General features: G+C 33.3%; 1 protein-coding gene across 3 annotated transcripts in view; it reads right to left on the minus strand.

Annotated features, from left to right (window-relative positions):
• Positions 1-24,213, minus strand: part of LOC114327743 (glucose dehydrogenase [FAD, quinone]) — a 219,085-nt gene that overhangs the window by 39,683 nt on the left and 155,189 nt on the right. The gene's annotated exons all lie outside the window — the stretch shown is intronic.

Below are 24,213 nucleotides of genomic sequence, written 5' to 3' on the forward strand. Positions count from 1 at the left end.
TGACCTTAAGTAAAATCTAATCTCCTTACATAATCGCAATTCCCTGGCAAAATAAAACCGTTATCAATCGCATGATCTCTTCCAACCCATCGAATCAGGACACATAAAACACTTTATTATGTCGAAAGATTTTTCCTCCAATAACGAAACAACACATCATGTCTTCTGCCTATACTCTCTTTCAATGCTTCATCGGCAATTCTCATTAAAAAAAAAACAAAGGCGTGATATCTGCTTCAAAACAAAGCTTACTGCAAGGGTTCGTAATAAACAAATTGAAAGCAAGTGAAACATTCTATGGTACAATTTGAATGTTAAAAAAACAGTGACGATATTTGTTAAGAGGCAGACTAAACAGCTTTCCTTTTCATAAATATACAAACAAATTTAAAATTCAATTCTTTTGGGAAACAATTATTGATTTATGTAGTCTGAGTTTGAAAAACTTTTTTTTCGGATAACAGACGGAATTGAAAAAAAAAATTAAAAATTTTTTTTTTGAATTCATTACAGTTTTGTCCTGAAAACTAGTATCTTCTTTTTCTTCTTCTTTTTATATAAACATTACTCTGTCTGTTTTTCAATGTGCCTCCAGTAAGTTGTCATTCCATCTTTTTCGTGGTCTTCCCACTGATTGTCTTCCTATTGGGGAACCGTCTCTCGCCGTCCTTACTACTCTATTTGCTGTCATTCGTCTTATGTGGTCGTTCCATTCTACTCTTCTGCTTTTCACCCAGTTATTAATGTTGTCCACCTTGCATCTCCTTCGTATATCTGCACTTCTAGCTCTATCCCACAGCGTCTTACCATCGATTTTTCGCAATGTTTTCATCTCTGCTGTTTCTAGCATTCTTTTCATCCTTTCTGTTTTGGGTCGTGTTTCTGCCGCGTATGTCATTATTGGTCTGATGACTGTTTTGTAAATTCTGCCTTTCACTTCTTTCCCGATGTTTTTATTTCTCCATATTGTTTCATTCAGGCAACCTGCGGCTCTGTTTGCTTTATTCACCTGATCTTCCACTTCTGTTTCGAGCTTTCCGTAGCTGCATAGTGTGATGCCTAGATATTTAAACTCAATGACTTGTTCTATTATTTGACCCTCCAGCTCTAATTTACACCTTATTAGATCTGCTGTTATAACCATGAATTTAGTCTTTTTTGGGGAAATTAACATGTTAAATTTTCTAGCGGTTATATTAAATTCGTGCAGCATACGTTGTAAATCATCTTTACTTTGAGAGAATAGTATTGCGTCGTCTGCATAGCAGATTATTTTAAGTTGTTTTTCTCCCATTTTTTATCCTTTTTTTTTGTTCTTACTTTTTTTATTATTTCTTCCATGATCAGGTTGAACAACAGAGGACTCAGGAAATCTCCCTGTCTTATCTCATTGCCAGCTTCAACTGGGTCAGTTAGTTCTTCATCTACTTTTACTTTTATTGTGTTGTTCTGGTAGATATTTTCGATCGTTTTAATTATTCCTAGAGGTACCTCCCTTGCGTACAATAAACGGATAACGTCCTTTAATTTGACCCTGTCAAATGCCTTCTTAAGGTCCACGAAACATAAGTATGCCGGTTTGTTGTATTCTAACGATTTTTCTTGAATCTGCCTCATTATAAATATAACGTCGGTGCATGATTTTCCCGACCTAAAACCTTGTTGCTCTTCTGCTAATATCATAATTTTATTCAGTTTGTTTGTTATCACTTTGGTCGTTAATTTTAGTGTTGTGTTTAATAAATTAATTCCTCTGTAATTCTCCAGGTCCAATTTTTCTCCCTTTTTGAAGAGAGGTATTAGGATGCTTAATCTCCATTCTTGTGGTATTCTGTTTTGTTCTACTATTTTTTGGATTAGTTTTAATAATTGTTTGATCAGGTCTTGTCCTCCATACTTTAGGAGTTCATTCGATATTCTGTCCTCTCCTGGTGATTTTTAATTTTTTAATTTCCTTAATGCTTCCCTTACCTCTGCTTCTTCAATATTTATTTCTTCGTTTGTTGTCACTTCAAGTGTTGGTGGTTCGTTATCCTTATCTTTAGCAAACAGAGTTCGAAAATAGTCTGTCCAAGTTTCCTTCTGAATGTGTTTCGTTTTTATTAGTTCGTTCATCTCTTTTCTTTGTCCTCTGATCATTCTGCATATTTCCTTTTGTGTTCCATAGAAGTCGTGTTCCATCTGTTTTGAGAAACTCTCCCAGTGTTCTCTTTTTATTTGTCTGACTAAAGTGTTTGTTTCGTTTCTAATTATTTTATAGTGGTTGTATGCCTGTTGTGTTTGTTGTGTTCTGTATTGTAAAAAGGCTTTCTTCTTTCTTCACATTTTATCTTCACTTCCTCTCGAAATCATGGGGTTTTCTTTTTTGATATATTGGTATTCGTTACTTTCCTCTCTCCAAGTGATTCTGTTGCTGCGTTAATTATGTTAGAGGAACTGGTCCGAATATGGGCTATGTATTTAATATGGGCCACCACACTACCTAGGAAACAAGTAGTGCTATCTGTTAGAAAATGACCAAATATACTAGAGGGCCCCTTTCTTGTCATATATTTACAGATTCCTCCACCAGTGCATATGTTTTTGTTACACAGTGTAGACCGTTTGATTTTGACTCTTGAAAAAATTTTATTGGGTAAGTTTATATATAGTGATATTTGTGTTTATGGACATTATTTCGGAATTGATATATTTTGCTTGTGCGACAGAAGGAGGAAGAAAAGGGTGTTAATGTAGATTATGGCCAAAAAGCAATTACAAAATCATAAGCTAATATTTTTCTTGAACGTACATATTTTGAAATATGGGCCCCTTGTGTGACGTAAATATGGGCTAGGGGCTCATATTCAGACCGCCCGCATTGATATAAAAGAACTATTGGAAAAAGCCTTTCTGAAATGCCAGACGGCAGAAATAGCTAAGAATGGGTTTAAAGTAACAGGACTAGGGCCAATAAATATAATCATTTTTTCTGATGCTGATTTCGGTGCTGAGAAACCTGAATCTGAGAAAACTTGTAACTCGACTGGAATTTATTTGGAAGGATTGACAGGTCACCTTGCAGAAACAATTTCTTTAGAAAATATAACAGTTCGTTCAGAAGATCAAGGACCAAGTTATTTTAAAGACCCAGATCGACCATTAAGGAACACAGCGAACGCAACAACTAAGTATGCCAGAACATTGTTCAAAAATATTCATCAGTCCATTCGTTCATTCACCTGTCCCATCAGTTACGAACCGAGCGTTTTTAAGAGGAAGGAAAACTTCTCGGTTCTTAAGTTATAACTTTATCTCCGTATAAATTGGTTCGTAAATTATCAATTGAGAATATAAGACAATCAAAAGAAGGGAAGGAAAAAAGAACAGTATTTTCAGTTGAATTAAAAGAAAATGTAATGATAAATGAAGGAAAGGGGAAGCTAATAGGGGAAAAATATAAAGAAATCCAAGAAAAAAAACAAAACCCAATTCAGTTCGGATGAAGAAGATAAAGAGGAATTTTTGCCCGCTGATGAAGACCTTGTCCTAGCGTAGATAGGACAGTAATCTCCTGAAAGCAGTGGAGCCACATGTCTATTATGTATGTAAAAAACAGTTTTCTGATGATACTAGATAATGGAGAAGAAACTGGTTCAATGTTTAATGTGCAATCTTTGGGCACATGAACAGTGTTCCGGAGCAGAAAGAGACTCTTATCTACGTTTGTGATTTTTGTAGATAATTTTATTTTATTTTTCAGAGATATTTATTATTCCTTAAGCATGAATTGTTGGCTAAGTTATGTCGTATTTTTATTGTCAAAAGAAAATTTTGATAGTTTTTTAATGGGGCCCATATTTCAGACAGCCTGGCCTGGTTAGAAAAATATGCCCCACTTCATATTATTACCTGTAAAATAATTAAGCTTTATAATAAAAAATACATAGTTAGCAGTTTTATTTCTAAGGTCTTATAGCATGTATACATGACATTTAAACAGTATTATCAAAATATAATAAGCAAGTTTCAATAAAAAAACAAATAAGGGGCCCATATTCGGACCAGTTCCTCTACTTTTGAGTTTTTCCCAGCTTTCCTCGATGTTATCGTTTTCTAGTATTTCATTATCAGCAATCTTCTCTGATATTATTTTTCTATATAAGTACTCCGTGGATTCCGTACTTAGTCCTTCGACTTTGATTTTTGTTTGTGTTGGTGCCACTCTCTTAGGTGTGAAGCATTTCATGGTGATTCTAATTTTACATAATACTAGACTATGGTCACTACCTACATCTGCTGAGTTGAGGCATCTTACGTCAATTATTTTTGATGGATGTATATCTCTGTTAGTTACAACATAATCTATCGTAGATCTTTGTCCACGGGTATTATTGACTGTATATTTGTGTTGATCTTTGTGGTCAAAAAAGGTGTTGTTTATTCGAAGTTCGTTATTTTCGTTTTTGACATTCTTATTATGTTTTTGTTTAATTCCAGGTATTACTTGGTTGCCTATTCGAGCGTTAAAATCCCCCAGTATTATCAACTTTCCTCTAACTTGATCTACTACTTGTTGCAATTGATCATAGAATATTTCCCTTGTTGTTTGGGGCTTACTATTTTCTGGGCCGTATACTCTATTCCGATGATGTTCAGGTCTTCTTTCTCCATTCTAATTTTGCTGTAACAATCCTTTCTGATACATATTGACACTCTTTGATGTTATTTTGGTATCTTTGGTATATTAGTAAGGCTACACGCAATAGTAAGGCTGAAAACTAGTATGAAAGGACTAATGTAGACCTACATCACATATTAAAATATCAGAAGATAATTACAACAATATTGAAGCGAATAAATAAAATATCACACCGTTAAAAAGTATAAAGACAGAAAATTAAATATTTTACCTTAAACATTTCTAAAGGTCATTCAAAAAAAAATTATACAAAATGCGAGAAACAACTAATAAGAACACAATCCGGATTTTCTGATGCTTTGGGAACACGGAAGGATTTTTGCTATACAAGTGCTATTTCAGAGATGCAGGGATTTAAATTGTGAGATATACATATGCTTTATAGATAACCAGAAAGTATTTGACAGAGTAAAACATGACAAATTAATAACTCTAATGCAAGAAATTGGAATTGACAGCAAAGATCTGAGAATTATCAGAAACATTTATTACAATCAAACGGCCAAAATCAAAATAGAAGACCGGTTAACTGATAAAATTGCAATAGAACAAGGAGTACAACAGGGCTGTATTTTATTTCCAATGCTCTTCAATATTTATTCTGAATGGGTATTTAAAGACGCTAGACGGTTGTGCGAAAGGAATCTTAATAAACGGTGAATGGTTGAATAACATTAGATATGCAGATGACACCATAGTTTTTGACGATAACACGGACTATCTCTTAACATAAATGCCGTCTGTTGAAATGCTACATATTCACACTTCTGCTCTACGGAATGGAACCGTGGACACTGACTGCTGCATCTATGAATAGGCTCGAATCTTTCGAAATGGAGTATCATTGGTGCATCTTAAGTATATCCTGGGTTGACCGAATTTTTGACCGTAGAATGGTAAAATAGTGTGAAATTCTCATGACCATCGAAACTAAAAATCAAGACGATGGCTTAGTGTGAAAACCTCGTATCTCATTTTTGTTCGAAAATGACATTTTGGTGGTTTTAGTTTGAAAACCTTGTATCTCACGATTTACAACTGTTAGAAAAAAATAATGTGTGTGTACTTTGTACGCACGTAAGAAGATATTCTTCTATTATATAATAGGTAATTTAAACGAAGTAAATATACTTAAAAGGTTATCTGTACTTATTTTATTTAAAAATCAAACTAACTTTCTTATCTACCACTTTCAAAAAGAAGAATATCTTCAAAAATTATATAATAATATACTTACAATCATAAAATCTATAAAATAAAAAAATAAAAAAATAATAACTTGCTTGGGGCTTGAACCCACTTCACGTCTACCGCGCCGTACGAAAGTTGACACCATTTCAAACTGCACCAAAGTCTCGTATACGTCATGTGGGAATATACACAAACTAAACGTTTACACCATAAATTTATATGAATTTAATAAAACTATTAGTTTGATTTTTGTCGAAATAAAATACAACAAAATATAGAGTAAGAAAACGATATATGAGATGAAGATTTGTAGAAAGTTTGTTCGTAATCAGATTATGTAAATTAAAGCATTGCCCACTAATAGGTAACTACATTATTTTGTTTACATTTTCCAAATAGATAGGTATTGAAATATTAGGTATTTCCAACTGAAACATTTAGAATTACGTACCTGCGGCTTTTCAAAACTATTTAAAAAGTCACTATAATTATAAATTTGATTTTATTTCTGTCCACACATCAATAAAAACTAATATTATACAATATTTTTGTTTACCGATAACCTCCATATTGAACAATTATTGACAGATCATGTCAAAATTTCAACACCCAATCAGAGCCCGTATAACAACTAATACCATACTGTCGGTGTGCGCATGCGCGGGGATCAATCAAATTTTACCCTCAATCGATTCGCCGCTAAAGAAGAATATCTTCAAAAATCCAAATACACCAGACTATTTTCTACAGCCGAAAAAAGAAACCACGTATATCATTTGCGGAGCCGGACATTAGGGCGCGGCCACATAGGCGCGACCGTTTAGGCGCGGCCGTTTAGGCGCAGGGACATTTAGGCGCAGGGACATTTAGGCGCAGGGACATTTAGGCGCAGGGACATTTAGGCGCAAGGACATTTAGGCGCAAGGACATTTAGGCGCAGATACATTAGGAAAATTATTGAATAATAAAGTAGAATTAGTTCATTTCAAGCACAAGTTTATTATTATTCTATACAATAAAGGTCACAATCATATTCAACACAAACTATTCGTATAGGTATGCACATAGCAAGAGTAATCCGCACTTAGTAAAACCTAATTAATAATTAATAACAATCTATTGTAGCAATAATAATATTTAAAATAATGATAATAACAGTACTATTATGCGTTCATCTCGTAATTATGAGAGATGCCCCTAAGAAATTCAATAATGTTTCTATTTTCGTAGTCTCGTACAAGATTCTTTATTCTTACGTCGGCAAGAGTATATTTGGATCTTTTCGTTGGAGGTTCATTACCAGCAACCAGTTGCTCAAAAAACATGTCCCTACCTCGCTGTACTGTTTTTAAGCCATCAATCAATTTCCAAATACTAGGATGATTCATACTTAATTCTATTTGTAGTCGCCTATGTGCCGCCTCGGCATGATTATTTGTTCTGTCTGTGTCAGACAAAACACGATTGTGAACGGACCATAATTCTGGGCCAAAAATGGCAGGCCGCCTTCCATTCCCGCGGCGATTTGGACGTCCAACATAGGTATCTTCAAACCACTGCAGCAACGGTTCTAATTCTGGAGGCAATGAATGGGATAATTCCTCAATGGCGTTATCCAAATCATGTACTGGAATAAACGCTAACGACGTTATCATACGCGCGTGCAGAGCAAAATCAGCATCATTATTATAACGACCCATCAAACCACATTCGCCCAAATGTTTTCTTAAGTTTTTCGTAAGGTGGAACAAACAACCCAGCATCTGAGCATTTGGAAATGCATCTCGAAAGGCATTTATGGCTGCCAATTCAAAATCGCAAGAAATTTTATTTGGATTTAAATTTGGCCCTATGTTTTTGAGCAACTCTATCATTCTTCTATAAGTGACACCTTGTTTGTTTGGCAATAATGCATATGCTACAGGATGAACTCCACCAAATCTTTTGGCCATTATTACATATATTTGTGAAAAAAAAGGCGGTGCCGTTGAAAATGTGCCATCCACAAACCAATGCTGCGATGGTACCAATATCTGTAACAAAATAAACACTAATTGGTGTGGTACTTGACAAACTCGTGCCATATAATTAGCTCACGCATATACGAAGTATATATAGTGAGGTTTACGAGATAAGTCCACTTTTATCATTTTTAGCGCACTTACTCGTGTAATTTTTAAGTTTTTTTGAAATATCCTCTTAATTATTAAATATTTTAAAATAACTTAAGTAGAAAAAATCTGATGTGGTCCAACACATGAGCTCACGCATATTGAAAAAAAGGACAAAAGTGTACCTATCTCGTAAAAAATGTTAAACAAACAAAAGTTACTTCTCTTTATAACCTACATTTTTTATACTAAAGTTTTTTAAAAATATTTAATAATTACCAAGATATTTCAAAAAAACGGTAGAAATTTGACCATTCCAAAGCACACTTTACTCCTGTCATTTTTTCATTTTTTTTTAAATATAAAGGTAATTTTTTAATTTTTAATTTACCTCCCGACAAAAGACAAAAGGATAGTCCCATTAAGAGACAAAACCTTAACAGTTTTTCAAAATATCTCACCTCATCGATATTCTTTGCTCGGCCAAATATTAAAATTCTGTCTGCGTCTGGACCGCTATCGGCTAGCAAAAAATTTTCTGCCGCTCCATTTGTTGAATAGGTTCTATATTCTTCGGGAATAATCAAGTTTTCTATCCGTAGAGGAACTGGAGGTGCGGCATTTATTAGATTCCTCTTTCTTCGTATCATTTTCTTCAACGATGTACTTTTAGGTAAAGCTGCTTGGGCGGCTTGCGACAAGTTAACTTCATTTAGACAAGTATTAATAATTTGAGATGTTTGTTCCATTGTTTCTTCAGCACGTATTCTCATTTTTGTACGCACAACATCAGCCTCAACCTTAGCCGCATTACTATCATGTGAATGTTGATGAATTTCCTTCACAATCACATTTTCCAATGTATGAATACGTTTTTTACAACCGTTGTTTTTTTGCTCACATCGCCAAAATTGTTTTGTTTCACATGCACTAAGTCTATCAAAAATATAACAATACCCATTGCTATGAAATTTCTTGTTTCCTTTCTGCGAAACTACTTCCATTTTTCACAAAACACCACAATAATCACAAAAAATATCACAAACAGCTATACTGTCAGAAAGCTAGCACACTAGTAACTAAGTGAGAGCATGTTTACCTGTATTTATTATAGTATTTATATACCTGTAATAATCCTACGGCGGCCAATCACGATGCTAATTACCTGTAAGTACCATTGTAATCTACTGATGGGGGTTGTAAATATTTAAACTGTATATTGCCTTCTAAGAAAAAAAAATATACAATGTTTATTGTGGGATTGTTTCTTTTAGAGGACAAAAGAAACTAAGTGGTTTTTTTTTCGGGGAAATATTATACTTGTATAATCCCTCTGGCCATAAAATGTCCCAAAAGTTTACACCTTTTCGGGCAGAGCCGGATTATATACAAATTTTGTTTACCTGCATACCTTATATTATTATATTTTAAGTAGGTATATTCATTCTACAAGTTCCACTTCTGAATACCCCTCTTAACTTAATGTATCTGCGCCCAAGTGTCCCTGCGCCTAAATGTCCCTGCGCCTAAATGTCCTTGCGCCTAAATGTCCCTGCGCCTAAATGTCCCTGCGCCTAAACGGCCGCGCCTAAACGGCCGCGCCTATGTGGCCGCGCCTTAATGTCCTGGACCGTATCATTTGCTCTCTTGATTTAGTGTGAATACTACGTATATTTATAACCACGAATTTGATACTTAATTTGGAGTGTTTGTTTAAAAAATTCGACTTGGAGAAATGTTTTTTGTGAACAACAAAAGGTAGTCCGGTATATAGAAACATTTTATGAACCTTAAGTCAAAAGATTTGTACTGTATTAACCTAGTATTTGGAGGTGTGCAATAAGCTATGAAAAATGAATACCTCGTAAATAATCATAAACACAACCTGATTTTAAATGAAAAACACGTATATCAAGATCTACAAGGTTATCATAGTTACTTGGGCAAATGCTCTATGTACTGCAAGGATATTTACGTGTTTTTTATAGTTAATATTTTTATTTTCAATTTAATAGCAACATTTAACACTTGCAGCTCTGGGCCAAGATCAGATATTTGCCTCAATGTGCTCAAATTAAAATACGTAACAGTAATTTTTGTTTTTAGATTATATTATGCAGAAAATCAGTTTTTTGCCTCTCCTGTAAAATTGTAATTTAATGAGATACGAGGTTTTCACACTAAGCCATCGAAGAAACGATACGGCCTTCTCCAACTGATTCTCCAAGGAAAGGTAAATGGTAAAGAGGACCGGGAAGAAGACGCATTTTCTGGCTTCAAAATTTACGAAAGTGGTATACTCGTAACACGACTACTACTGAACTGTTCTGTGCTGCGGCAAATAAAGTCAACATACCCATGATGATCGCCAACATCCAGAACGGATATGCACTTTAAGAAGAAGCATGGGGACCAAAAAATATTCAAACTACTTACTTTTACCGTTCACTTTGATGTTTCAAATAATTAATTAGAATAAATATTTTATAGCAAAAGTACTGTAAATGATAGTTAAGTACAATAAAATTATTCAGCAGTTGCAAAATACATACCTCGTGCACAATACTCATTCACCTGTATACAGCGACATGGATAATAACCATAACTATTAAATACATGTGGAATCGTAATTTTCTATAGATCCTGGCGGTGAACATCTTCACACGTCAATAATTATATAATTGAATTGCTTAGGAAACACACCAAATAAAACAATAATAAAATACAACCTCTATCTCCTTTTAACCGTAACCGTTTTTATGTAACAATAAATAGTTAAAACCAATATGCTTACTCCTTAAGATCAACGAACTGGTTGATGGTCTGTGTAAACAATTATTTATATTTATTGTAGACCGGTGAAGTAAATAAAATGTTAGCTACCGTTTAACATTTTATTCGATCAATTAAGTAATTACAGGTAAACAGAGAGAAGTGTACTTTTTAAGTGTGTAGAATAAATAATTCCTAACTGAGCGCATTCAGCTTATGAAGCCATCTTCATAGCTATGGTCAAAAAGTTCAAAATACCACTATGAAGAGAGATGGATCCCATGTACGATATAAAAATACTTCTATTTCTTATGCAGTTTTTAATGAAGGAAAAAAACTTGTCTGAATTTACAATTTACCGAAATGAAAATGAATACACGAACCCTGTACCATTAAACAGGGGAGTCAAACAGGGAGACACTCTATCACCCAAACTGTTCCCCTTAGTTTTGGAGAACGGGTTTATAGTGTAGGAAACAAAGGTTGAAGCTTGCAAAATGGACACAAGTCTAATTTTATTTTTTTTTATGGTATATCAAGGGGTGCTTATTAAAAGACTAACTTTTTCTGAAAAAATTTCGCCCCGGAACCCCCCTTTTCACCCCTTTAAAGGGGGTAATTTGTGGTTTTTGCGGAACGTAGCCCTTCCTGTACCTCTTACAAAAAATTTCTTGTATAGAAATATGAAGAGGACTATATTTTCTACGATTTATTTCCAACAGTATATATCTGTCATCCACCGTTTAGCGGGGGTGGCACCCCAAAGTTGACAAGCTTTAAAAAAAGATGTTTTAAAAAAATATATATTTTTCCCTAACTGTAACGGAAATTAAGAAGAAATTCTACCGCAATTATTCACAAGTAATTGATTGATTTTTTGGTATAGGTTTCACTTAAGGATAATTGCCCATTTTTTAATTACAGGGTGTTACATTTTAAAAAACCACTTTTTATATCATCTAAACCGTTTATGCTAGAGTAAAAAGACTTTCAGCGATTACCCATGTACTGGTGCTATTTACAAATTTGTATAATGCACTCCCATTTTTTCCCCGGAACCACCGCAAAAAAAAAAAGAAAAATTTGTAAATAAAGGGATTTTCTTGGAATCCTTCACACACAATGCCCTTTACTAATATGCTTCATACATCATTTTGTGCACGTTATTATTACCCATGCATGAACACCAAAAGCGATTTCCTAGTGCAACCCCTGTAGCCAAAAAAAAAATAAATAAAATGGGAGGTTGAAAATTTTTTTCTGTTTTTTGCTTTTTGATCCATATGGGCATATGCTTCATCAATAGTGCTTTTCAAAAATATATATGGTTATTGCAACATCCCTGTGGAAACCACCCCTATCCTTGAACATATACTGTAGAATCTACCCCTACCTATCTTTTATTGCCTTAATGCTACATTAATAGCACAATATTCACCCTTAAGTTGTCGCTAAGCAGTGGCGGATCCAGGGAGGGATGATGGGGGCGATCACCCCCCCTCTCAACCCAAGTGATATTATATTTAAAGATTATAAAACTATTCATTTATTTTTATAGAAATTTAACCAATTGTCACCCCCTCTTAACGATTCTGGATCCACCACTGTCGCTAAAGCATAAGAAGTACGCCATTTTTATAAAAGTAATAATATAATATAAGTATTTCTATAAAAATAACTGAATATTTTTATAATCTTTAAATATAATATCACTTGGTTTGAGAGGGGGGGTGATAACCCCCATCACCCCTTCCTGGATCCGCCAGTACTTAGCGACCACTTAAGGGTGAATATTGTGCTACTAAGGTAGCATTAATGCAATAAAATGCGTGTAGGTGGCGAAAATATGCAAAAATTTATTTTGGGCCACCACTGTGACTTTGGGGCGCAAAGACTGTAAAATGTGCATAGCTCATAATTTGTAGGTTACACTGTGTTGTTTTATTTTACATAAATACTTTATCAATAAAACAAACAGATGACGAAAAAGAAAACAAAGACTGGAGCCCGCCAAAGCATATATGAGGTTTACGGCGCCACTGTGCCGTAACGGTTGCTTATACGAAAAAATGAATAGGAATTAATTTTTAGAGTAAATTGTGGTCTTTAACCTTGTATAACTTTTGTTTAAAAGAATGCATAGGTAATGAGAAAATCGTAAAAACATGCTCGCCAAGGGATAGGGGTAGATTCTGCAGTATATTTTCAAGGATAGGGGTGGTTTCCGCAGGGATCTTGCATTAACCATATATATTTTTGAAAAGCACTATTGATGAAGCATATGCCCATATGGATCAAAAAACAAAAAACAAAAAACAAAAAAAATTTCAACCCCCCATTTTATTTATTTTTTTTTGCTGCAGGGGTTGCACTAGGAAATCGCTTTTGGTGTCCATGCATGGGTAATAATAATGTGCACAAAATAATATATGGAGCATATTAATAAAGGGCATTGTGTGCGAAGGATTCCAAGAAAATCACTTTATTTATTAATTCTTCTTTTTTTTGGGGTGGTTCCGGAGAAAAAATGGGGATTCATTATACAAATGTGTAAATAGCACCAGTACATGGGTAATCGCTGAAAGTCTTTAAACTCTAGCATAAACGGTTCAGATGGTATAAAAAGGGGTTTTTTAAAATGTAACACCCTGTAATTAAAAAAAGGGCAATTACCCTTAAGTGAAACCTATACCAAAAAATCAATTAATTATTTGTGAATAATTGCGGTTAGATGGCTTCTTAATTTCCGTTACGGTTAGGGAAAAATATATTTTTTTTAAAACATCTTTTTTAAAAACTTTGGGGCGCTACCCCCGCTAAACGGTGGATGATAGACATTATGCTGTTGAAAATATATCGTAGAAAATATAGTCCTCTTTATATTTCTATAAAGGAAATTTTTTGTAAAAGGTACAGGAAGGGCTACGTTCCGCAAAAACCACAAATTACCCCATTTAAAGGGGTGAAAAGGGGGGTTCCGGGGCGAAATTTTTTCAGAAAAAGTTAGTCTTATAATAAACACCCCTTGATATACCAGAAAAAAAATAAAACCGGACTTGTGTCAATTTTGCAAGGTTCAACCTCTGTTTCCTACACTATTAAAAATCTAAATTGAAAATATTTTAAGGGAATAAACAATCATATAAACCCATCTTCAGAGCTATGGTCAAAAAGTTCAAAATACCACTATGAAGAGAGATGGATCCCATGTACGATATAAAAATACTTCTATTTTTTATGCAGTTTTTTTAATGAAGGAAAAAAACTTGTGTGTCTGTTGAAAAAATTGCTCAATTTTGCTGTTGGTTTTTGTAGCCGGAAAAGTCAAAAACATCAAATACGAGTACAAAGGACTTTCAAACCAAAAATTACATTAGATTTAACGAATATTTGATCATGGTAGCTTACCATGTCTAAGCCATAATCCGTTTTCCTGGGAGCTTTTATTAATATAAAGGTCTAAGGATTTTAATTTCAAAAGAGCTTGAACGCTCATCACTTTTTGTCATTGTCCACGTTTCTGACGCGTAAGTGAGGACGAGCTTGATTACAGTTCTCTATATCAGTATTTTTATTCTTTTTGTGATTATCTTTGATGTTAACTGTTTCTTTTTTTCATAGTATGCTTTACTTGCTACATATATACTCCAAGATAGTATATAGGTACTTTAAATATATTATTATCTAACAAATTCGTCCAATGATTTTAAAACTTGGTATGTTGTTAATGGAAAAACTGTTACTTTTTGATTAGACTGTCGTTCCATTACAAATACAGTCATTAAAGCAGTTCCATTTTTTTTAAATTTTTTTACTGCTGCTTTCAGAAATTGGCCTATTTTTAATAACCGAGACTGTCAGTATAATTGTCGCAATTGATTTGTGGTCGATATTTAAGCGAATAAACAAATATTCGAGAGCTAGTTAGTGGCATATGAAAAAAAAATAAGAAATATCGGTCTAGATTCCAGAAATAGTCAATTAATTAATGATTTTACCAACGTACTTTCAAACAAATACAATTATTTTGTGAATAGTTTATCCTTGACAATCTACTTCATAAACTAAAATCTGTGTTCGTGTAAGACTTTATTTTAATTATAAATTTATTCAAGAAAGACAATGTAAAGTTTGATGTAAAGTGCTCTAAGAAACCAGAAAACTAGTAAAAATTATAATTTTTATTAAAAATTTAATTTATGAGATCATGATGATATTAAATATCATCATTAAATTTAAATTTTTAATAAGGGTAGCATTACAAGAAGAAGAAATAAAATGTAATAAGTGTACATCGTCATCATCGTGGCATTACAACTCTTCGTGAGCCCATACCGTATTTACTAGGTACTGCCATTCATGTTTGTGGGACCCGTAGCACTATTTTCCATTGTCTCACACCTATTTTTTTTTAATTCTCTATGACTGCATCTTTCCACGTTTTTCTAGGCCGTTCTACAACACACCTTCTCCCAGAGGTGGAACCAGGATGATCCTAAGGGGGGGTTACATCTTTTTTTTCATCTTTAACCTTCCGCCGGTAACGTGAATTCTTGTAACATAGTTGGTAACGTCGGTCTGCCACACCGACTTTTTTAATAATGAATATCTTAGGTTGTGATTTTCTGTTAATATTTTGATGTGACTAAATGTTTAATATAACTATATTTAAATAACAATACAGTAAGAAATGATCAATATTTATTTATATTCGGGAAAAAAACGCACATTAAAAAAATTGGCTTCTTTTAGATACTAACATAATTGATAAACAATTTTCAAAAACATGTCAAGTTTTTGAATACAAAATATCAACAATCATATCGGCAAGGGTTTAAATGTCACAAAAAAAATAAAATTACTCAACAAATGTCCAACACAAACTGAAATTATTGTCCGTTTGTTTCCTCATTTTCTTATACACCCCACTGCACCGCACTGTACGGTTCTGGTTCGGAATTAGCAACAATTTCGCCAAAAAGTTGTTGCAACCTGACTTGTTTTCTTTCGTAATCAATATTTACATACAACTCCTAAAATTAATATCTATTATTTAAACTGACTATGGACCAAAAACGACAAAAACTTACCGTTAAGTATAACACAAATGGTAACCTCGGTCTCTCACACCGTCAGGTCAAATAACATACGAACTATCCATACTTGGCCACAGATTTTTCAAGACTAAATAGTGTGATGAGAATTTGAAAGCTACTTGGCCGCGGGGACAAAAAAGAATGCGCATTTGAGTTTTACCGCGAAAAATCCATTACGTCGGTGTCAGGGACCGTACGTTACCACTCGAGGGTTAAAGATGGGGGGTCTGGAATCTTCAAAAGACATCTCAGTCCAGAACGCCGCCTGACTGACCTTAGTGCAGGATTCATTCTTCGTAATTCCAGCGATAGTTCCCGAGGTACTTTAAAAACGCTGTTTCCTCTGTCATCCAGCGCCACGAAAGCGGAATGGCCGCTGCAAGCTCGACATCGCTTCCGAAGCACTTTACCTTCATTTATCCACAGACTGTAAGCAAGGATGCCCTTCCTGTTCCCCGTTTCCCCGTTTTTGTGGTCCCAAAATTGGGTTTTTGTTTGTACCCAAGGGGGGGTTACATATACTTAAAGGTCTCTGGGGGGTATGGAATAATAATGGTGTTAAGCATATAGAGGTCAAAGTACATCCAAAAGGGGGGGGGGGAGTTATAACCCGCAAAACCACCCCCTGGTTAAGCCTATGCCTTCTCCAATCTGGTCTTTCCCATTTCGCATTTCTGAATATATTTCGAATATTATTCGCATACCCATTCGCATTTGCATAATATATTCGCATACATATTATGCGTTTTGATAGTGCTTTTGAGATAGTGACTGTTTCCACTGTGTCAAATGCTTTGTGAAAGTCAACAAAATAAAAAAAAGTTGTCTATTTATATTCGATAGACCTTTAAGGCACTGAAGATGGTCGTTTATTCCATGTCCTGATCGAAATCCTGCATGCAAGCAAGCAAGCAGAACAAGCAAAAGGAGATAAATGTAATAATTTGTAAATATTACTTGAAAAATTATAATACATATAGTTTATATACATATATTATTGATTATACTGTACTTGAAACTAAACATTTGAGACAATTTGTTATTCCTGATCTGAATATAAATCATATTAAAGGATCGTAAATGAATTCGTAATTCTCTTAGTTTGCTCTGAACTTTAACTAAAAAGGTCAATGTTACATCATGAATCTTCTTGCATAATGTTTATAGAAGGTTTGTACCCAGCAGTGTTATTGCACTATCATCTTTTTCTAATAGACGTAATAAATTGATACATAGTTGTATTTTACCTTGGGCTTCACGATATATAGATTAGTATTCGAACTATATCTAGTTGCATCTGCTTTTGCTTTATCGAGTGACTTTGCTTATTATTTGGACTTTATAAAATGTGCTATTTTTATGATACTGCTTTTTAAAAGATGATTCTATAATATTTCAATATAAAAAACAGGCGACTACCATTAAGAAATAAATAGTAATACTATTAAAGAATATTTTTTACAGAAGATAAAACTGTTACAAGAAGGTCCGGTTGTAGTAATGGCTTAGGGGCAAACCACTCGACTATAAGTTAGTAGCTACACAAAAACATTGTTTCACAAACCGGCCTAAAATAAAAAAAAAACAATAATGGTATGAGTCACTAACACTTGATTAATATCACTATAAGTATATTTCAGTATTGATAGTGAAAGTAAGGTTCAAGATAAACGGGAACTCATTGATATAATAAATATCGAACAAGTCACTAAAACCATATAAATAGCATTCTTATACAAAAATTAAAATATTAAATGAGTCATTATTTGATTTAATAATATAATTATCATTTTATGTAAAATTTGCGAATGATTGAAGGTTAGAAACTTATTTCGGTCAGAAACAAAGTCGAACAACAAAGAAGTGTTCAAAATATACGGGACTTCATTTACATAAAAAATCGAACAAGTCACTAAAACCAGACAAATAGATCTTTTATACAAAAATTGGATTATCAATTGAGTCATAATTCATTTGGTCATATATTATTTTATGTAACATTTGCGAATGATTGAACATTAAAAAATTATTTCGGTCAGAAACAAAGTCGTACAAAAAAGAACTGTCCAAAATATACCCAAGAATAATTATTTAAAAGATCGGGGCAATTTTAAAATTTTGGATAATATAACTATTAAATTATTTAAATCGTCTTTGATTTGAATAAGAAATGCACATAATTAAACATCAAACTTTGGATATTAATTATTATCGTATATTTTGAAAAATATAATGAAGTATGTGTGCTCGATATAATGTTTGATACAAAGAATTATAATATTATAAAAAAAATAAATAATCTAAATTAAAATTACAAGTAAATACAATTGTATGGACTCAGATTAATTATAATCATTCTGCTGAGATCTAATATACTAGATTTAGAATCCTATTAGATCTAATGATAAAGTGCCAATTCTTCTAAAAGGATGCTCATATTCTTCTTTTGTCCAGCTGAATACTTATAGAAATCTCCACAACTAAATAGTCCTTCCTTCTTAAAATGTATATTATCTAGTGTTTAAAATAATATTGATCGTTTGTTAATTAAATACCGGTAAATTGATTTTCATGTCAGAAAGCTAGTCAAAATTAATAGATTTATTCTCGTTTCTGAATCTAATAGGTTCTTTCCTGATTAAAAAGCTTTACAAAAGTAGATTTCTGATAAAAAGATCGCTTTATAAATCGTCATAAGCTGTTTATATCATTATCATTAATATGTCGATCTTGCAGCTAATACTCATTAAGTGTCATCGTTTCGGATGTTTTTGTCATGCGATCATATACAGTATTTATGAAAACTAGCAATACCAGGAAATGAACTTTATATTGGTTTTAAATTCAAATGTCAAAATATACATCATTTCGGTACCAGGATCAAAATATCACGTAAGGCTTTTATGACCTGGAAACCAGTTTTACGTAACAGAAAGCTGTGTAGAAAGCTGTGTGGTCTATGCTATTATATCATTGTGAGACATGGACATTAAAAACCACAATGCGTAACAGATTACAAGCATTCGAAATGTGGTGCTGTCGACATGTCCTAAGAATATCGTGGGTTTCGCACATTTCCAATTAAGATACATATTCATAAAATAGTGAATTCAGAAGGCCGCATATAAAATGCCTACCGAAGAACGGTTTCTTACCTGTCGCTAAAATGGTCATATACGAATTGCCTCCCAAGCCCTAAATACATTACATGCTTCTAATCTTCATGTGAAGGTGAGACGTTGCCACATCTTCGTCCCTTTTTAAATTTATGGCAAAATTGGTAATTTGTTATTTAATTTCTTTTATTTTCAACGTTTATGTATGAAAGATTATTGACACTATGCAGTATTTATAAATTTCAACTAACTTATACATAATATATAATTAGTTTTATAACCCTTATATTATATAATAACCATTATTTTTTGTTATTAAGAATTTGACAAAAAATACAAAAACATTATACTTAAGTATTTTACAGATTTATTAAAAATAACATCACAAAAAACTTATTTGGAAAATATTACAAAATGTGTATAGAAATCTTCTTCTTCTTCTTGTGCCACTCCTATCGGAGATTGGAAATCATCAAGGCTACCCTGACTTTGTTTACAGCTGACCTAAAAAGTTCATTAGTGGTGCAGCCAAACCACTCTCTCAAATTCCGCATCCATGATATTCTTCTTCGGCCTGGATTCCGTTTTCCTTCTATTTTTCCTTGCATTATATTTTGAAGTAATGCGTATTTATGACCTCTCATCAGGTGACCCAAATACTCGAGTTTTCTTCGTTTTATCGTTAACAAAATTTCTGGGTCTCTTCCTATCCTTCGTATTACTTCAAGATTTGTGATTCTTTCAACCCAACTTATCTTTAGCATTCGACGGTAGCACCACATCTCGAAACTTTCAATATTTTTTATGTTGTTCTGTTTGAGAGTCCAGGCCTCTACACCGTATAATAGCGTGTTAAATACGTAGCCTCTTAGCATTCTGAATCGTAGAGGGATGCTTATATCTCTGTTGCAGAAGAATTTTCTCATCTTTATGAAGGTGGCCCTGGCAATTTCGATACGTCTTTTTATTTCATTGTTTTGGTCTCCAGTTTCGTTTATTAAAGTTCCCAAGTATTTGTAACTTGATACTTTTTCATTTTGAATGCCGTTTATACTAATATGTGCTAGTTGTGTCATGATTTTACTGAAGACCATATACTTGGTTTTTTTGATATTAATGTTTATGCCATAATTGTTGCAAGCAATATTTATGTTTGTAAGTAATCGTTGTAATTCTTCTACTGTTCTTGCAACTAGTACAGTGTCGTCTGCGTATCGAATATTATTTACAACCTCTCCATTGATTACGATTCCTTCATTTGCTTGCAAAAGTGCTTCCTGACAGGTGCTTTCACTATATACATTAAATAGCAGTGGTGACAAAATGCATCCCTGTCTTACTCCTCTACGTATTTCTATTGCTTTTGATATCTCATTTTCTATTTTGATGTTAGCTTTCTGATTCCAGTATAAGTTGAGAATTATTCGCAGATCTTTATTATCTATGTATTTTCTTTCAAGAATGTCTCTTAGCTTATCGTGGCGTACTGTATAGAAATATAAAATTACAAAATATTTTTCCTAAAATATGAATACTACTTTGACAAATTCTAATCTATTTATTTTACATTCTCTTAATTCTAACATTTTTTCATTTAGAAAATTTATTTTTGCTGTACTTTCCGCAAAAATTTTTTTTGGTGTCGAAACAAAATTCATTTTAATGTAGGTATTTTGAAATTGTAAAATTATATCAATAAAATTATTAATGTTAGGATGAGGGCAGTATAAAGAAGAATTATACTTGGAGTGAAAACTTTCGCATGAGTTTGTAGTTCTTTGTAAGAATAAGAAGTGCTCAGCCCAAAGATGTGGCGGAAATTTTCAGATATGTAAATATCAACAAGATAATCCCAAAACTGGGTGACTCTTTTATCAACTGGTTTAATTTCTGCCAAATCTATAGCACAAAAACCGCTAACATCTTTAGGATGTAAGAATGAAAGACCAAAAATATAAATAAGAAAATGAGTAATTTCAGTTGAGTCAACACCTTTTTTCTGGTATTCTGGAGCTAAGTCCAGTGTTTGAACCTTTCTATAACATACCTGACCCAAATGAAAGCGACATCCATGAAGATCTGCTTCAGGAAATGCCATATGGATACTATTATGAATGGAAATTTCAAAGTCTGAAGTTATTATTTTAGACAATACATTTGGATAGAGGACAATTCATTTTAAAACATTCTTCTATGATATATTTAAAAGTGAGATAATATGAAGATGACTTTTATCTTGAAGTAAACAAAAGACAAGAGGAATATAATGTCCATTTTTCAAGCCATGTATACTAAATAATTAAGTGAAAAAACTAGGACAGTATTCAAAAGTTCCGTCAACATACCAATTGGAAACAGTCGAAAGAAAACGAAATTTTGAAAAACATGTTAATATAACAATATGGTTATCCGTGTCATTTTTAAATATAAAATTTTCGTTTCTATTTGTAATAATAGAAAATAAATCAAGAGGTTTATGAAATTCATATATATTTTGGGAAGTTTAATTAAAGAATTAGTGGTTCTAACATAATAAAAATTTTGTCTAACCCTATTAATATCATTGATAGTAAATGTCTCTATATAATTTGTCTTCTTAAGTTCTTTACAGATGAGCTTCATTGGTTTTTCGCTGAGATCTTCCATCACGGCTACTCTTTTTATTGAGTTGCTTAGGCAGGCCGCACATCAAAGAAACATGAAACGTAAATTACGTTTCATGGAAATAAACCACTGTTAACAAATATACGTCCGGCCATTTATGAAACTCTCCGAAAATAAAAATGTGTCATGAGCATCAATCACACTCGTTTCATTGGTAGGCGGACTTTGAGATTTGTTTAGCAGTGTTTTCTTTTCATGAAACATGTTTTTCGTTTCATGTTTCATCTTTTTCGTTTCATGTTTCTTTGGTGTGCGGCTTGCCTTACGGCTTTTCTATTGTAAATTTCGGCAGACATCTTATGTGGTTATGATCTAATATTGATTCAATTATCGTATTTTCACATCCCTGTCTTTTCACAAATGCTTTCCAGGTTTTTTTAGTACATGTCCTCCGTTTTACTGTATCTTTGGCCAAAATTTTTTGAAAACAGAATGTATAACCACCAGTTGTTATTAAAGGTTTTTCCTTTTGACTGACACTTATCGTTGATTCCATTACTTCGGATGTTATGCCTTAAACACAATTTGATCTTGAAATCGACGAACTGACAAGCTTGAAATGGACAAACTGACTGATGCAAGAACTAATAAACTTTCAAGTATTTATACAGCATTTAGCCAATTAATACAATATACAAAAGAGAATATAAACAAACAAAATATACCTATTTGGTACCCATTTAAATTACGATTTGGCAACATTATGTCATTATACAGAGATTAAATAGACAAAATATCAGCCTAAATGATTAACGAAACGGAGGCATTTCGATTGTACCTGGGAGGCATTTCATGTATGAAAATATTTACCTGAAAAAGTGGGAGGCATTTTGATAACGCCGATTCAGAACGTCTGCTTATAAACATCATAATGAGGAGAGAAACAGAATAGTTTGGCCACATAATTAGATTACCTAAATACCATCTACTTCGCCTTATAAGTTATAAATACAAGGAAAACTGGAGGGAAAGAGATGGATTTGTCGAAAGAAACTTTTATCACAGCGTAATATTTGACAATGCTGTGGTTCCAAAGTAGACTTGTTGGCGCAGCAACATTTAAAGAAAGGGGTCGGGAAATTATAAGCATGATGATGGTCAACGTCTGAATATGGACACGGCACGTAAGGAAAAAGAATTAGCCAAACGATGTCTAATTCGATGCCTCATTTCCTTATCGAGATTTATTTTCTTCCTAGCATAACTTCGCAATTATTAATAACTAAATTGGTTGTGCATGGAGCTATAAGCCAAGTGTTGGCAGTCTGTTGCAGACCAAGACTGATGTGAGTGCTATTACGGGTATAGACATACTGTTCCCGGATATTATATCATGTTCATCTGCATTATGACGTTTAATTTAATACTTTTAAGTGTATAGTCTTCAACTTAAACCCAAACACTGTTTGGTTTTGCGGCTATTAGCGCAAATACTTCGAAGGTTACTGAAGATGGACTGATAATGGTAGGGGAGCCCAAGCGGGGATTTTTGGAGTTACTCGAGCGCGTCAGAAAATAACATGGGGAGAAACCTTGTACCTTGTACAAGGGGAGTTCGTTAAGGGGGGTCGGAAAAAAATTTATTATCCTTAGAAAAACTCGAAATCGTCAAATTAAGATAAGGTAAATTACGTAAGTACTTGCAGAACAGTGTATTTTTCAAAAATCTGACGGTTTGAGTAAGGCGTAAGAAAATGAGTCACAAAGTTTCACAAGAAAAAAGCAAATATTTCGAGAAATAAACGTTTGATCGAAAAACTAAAAAATACGTGTTCAATATTTTTCAAAAATCTATCGAATGATACCAAACACCAACCCCCATGAAGAGGGATTGGGGTAAATTTCAAATTTTAAATAGGAATCCCGCGATATTTCGCGAAATGAACATCAGATCGAAAAACTGCGAAATACACGTATCCAATCATTTTCAAAACTCTATCGGATGACACCAAAAACGACCCACCATGGAGATGGGGATGGGGTTACTTTAAAATCTTAAATAGGAGCCCATTTTTTATTGCAGATTTAGATTCCTTACGTAAAAATAAGTAACTTTTATTCGATAGATTTTTTCGATTTATGGATAGATGACGTTATTATCGGAAAAATGATTGTTGGAAATGGAAAATTAAATTAAAAAATGGAAAGTCCCAACTTAAATGGAAAACTTTACTTAACTTTTTTTGGTTTTAGGACCTAATCTTCACAACCCAATGGGTCCCCATAACGCTCGAGTAACTGCAAATTTAGTTACTTTTTATACTTTCTTCACCTACTATAACTTGGCTCTATACAGCCAACACCCGGGAACTATCCCATTTTATTAAACCTAGTCCACGGTTTTCACAATATAATCACAAGAAATACTGTGATCATCTCATAAAAACCTCTTATATTGTTAAACTTCTGAATATATATATATACTTCAGAAAGAGCGTTGCTAGCAATCGCTTCCTAAATTATTTTTCCTTTCATCCTAAAAGATTCAAACACAACCTCGTACAGGGATTAGCTATAAGGACACATAGGTTGTCGCATCCTCTTTACAGAAGTAAATCCAGTCAATTACTTAAGACCATTTT

Source organism: Diabrotica virgifera, chromosome 3, assembly GCF_917563875.1.
Source record: "Diabrotica virgifera virgifera chromosome 3, PGI_DIABVI_V3a".
NCBI classification, from domain to species: Eukaryota; Metazoa; Arthropoda; class Insecta; order Coleoptera; family Chrysomelidae; genus Diabrotica; species Diabrotica virgifera.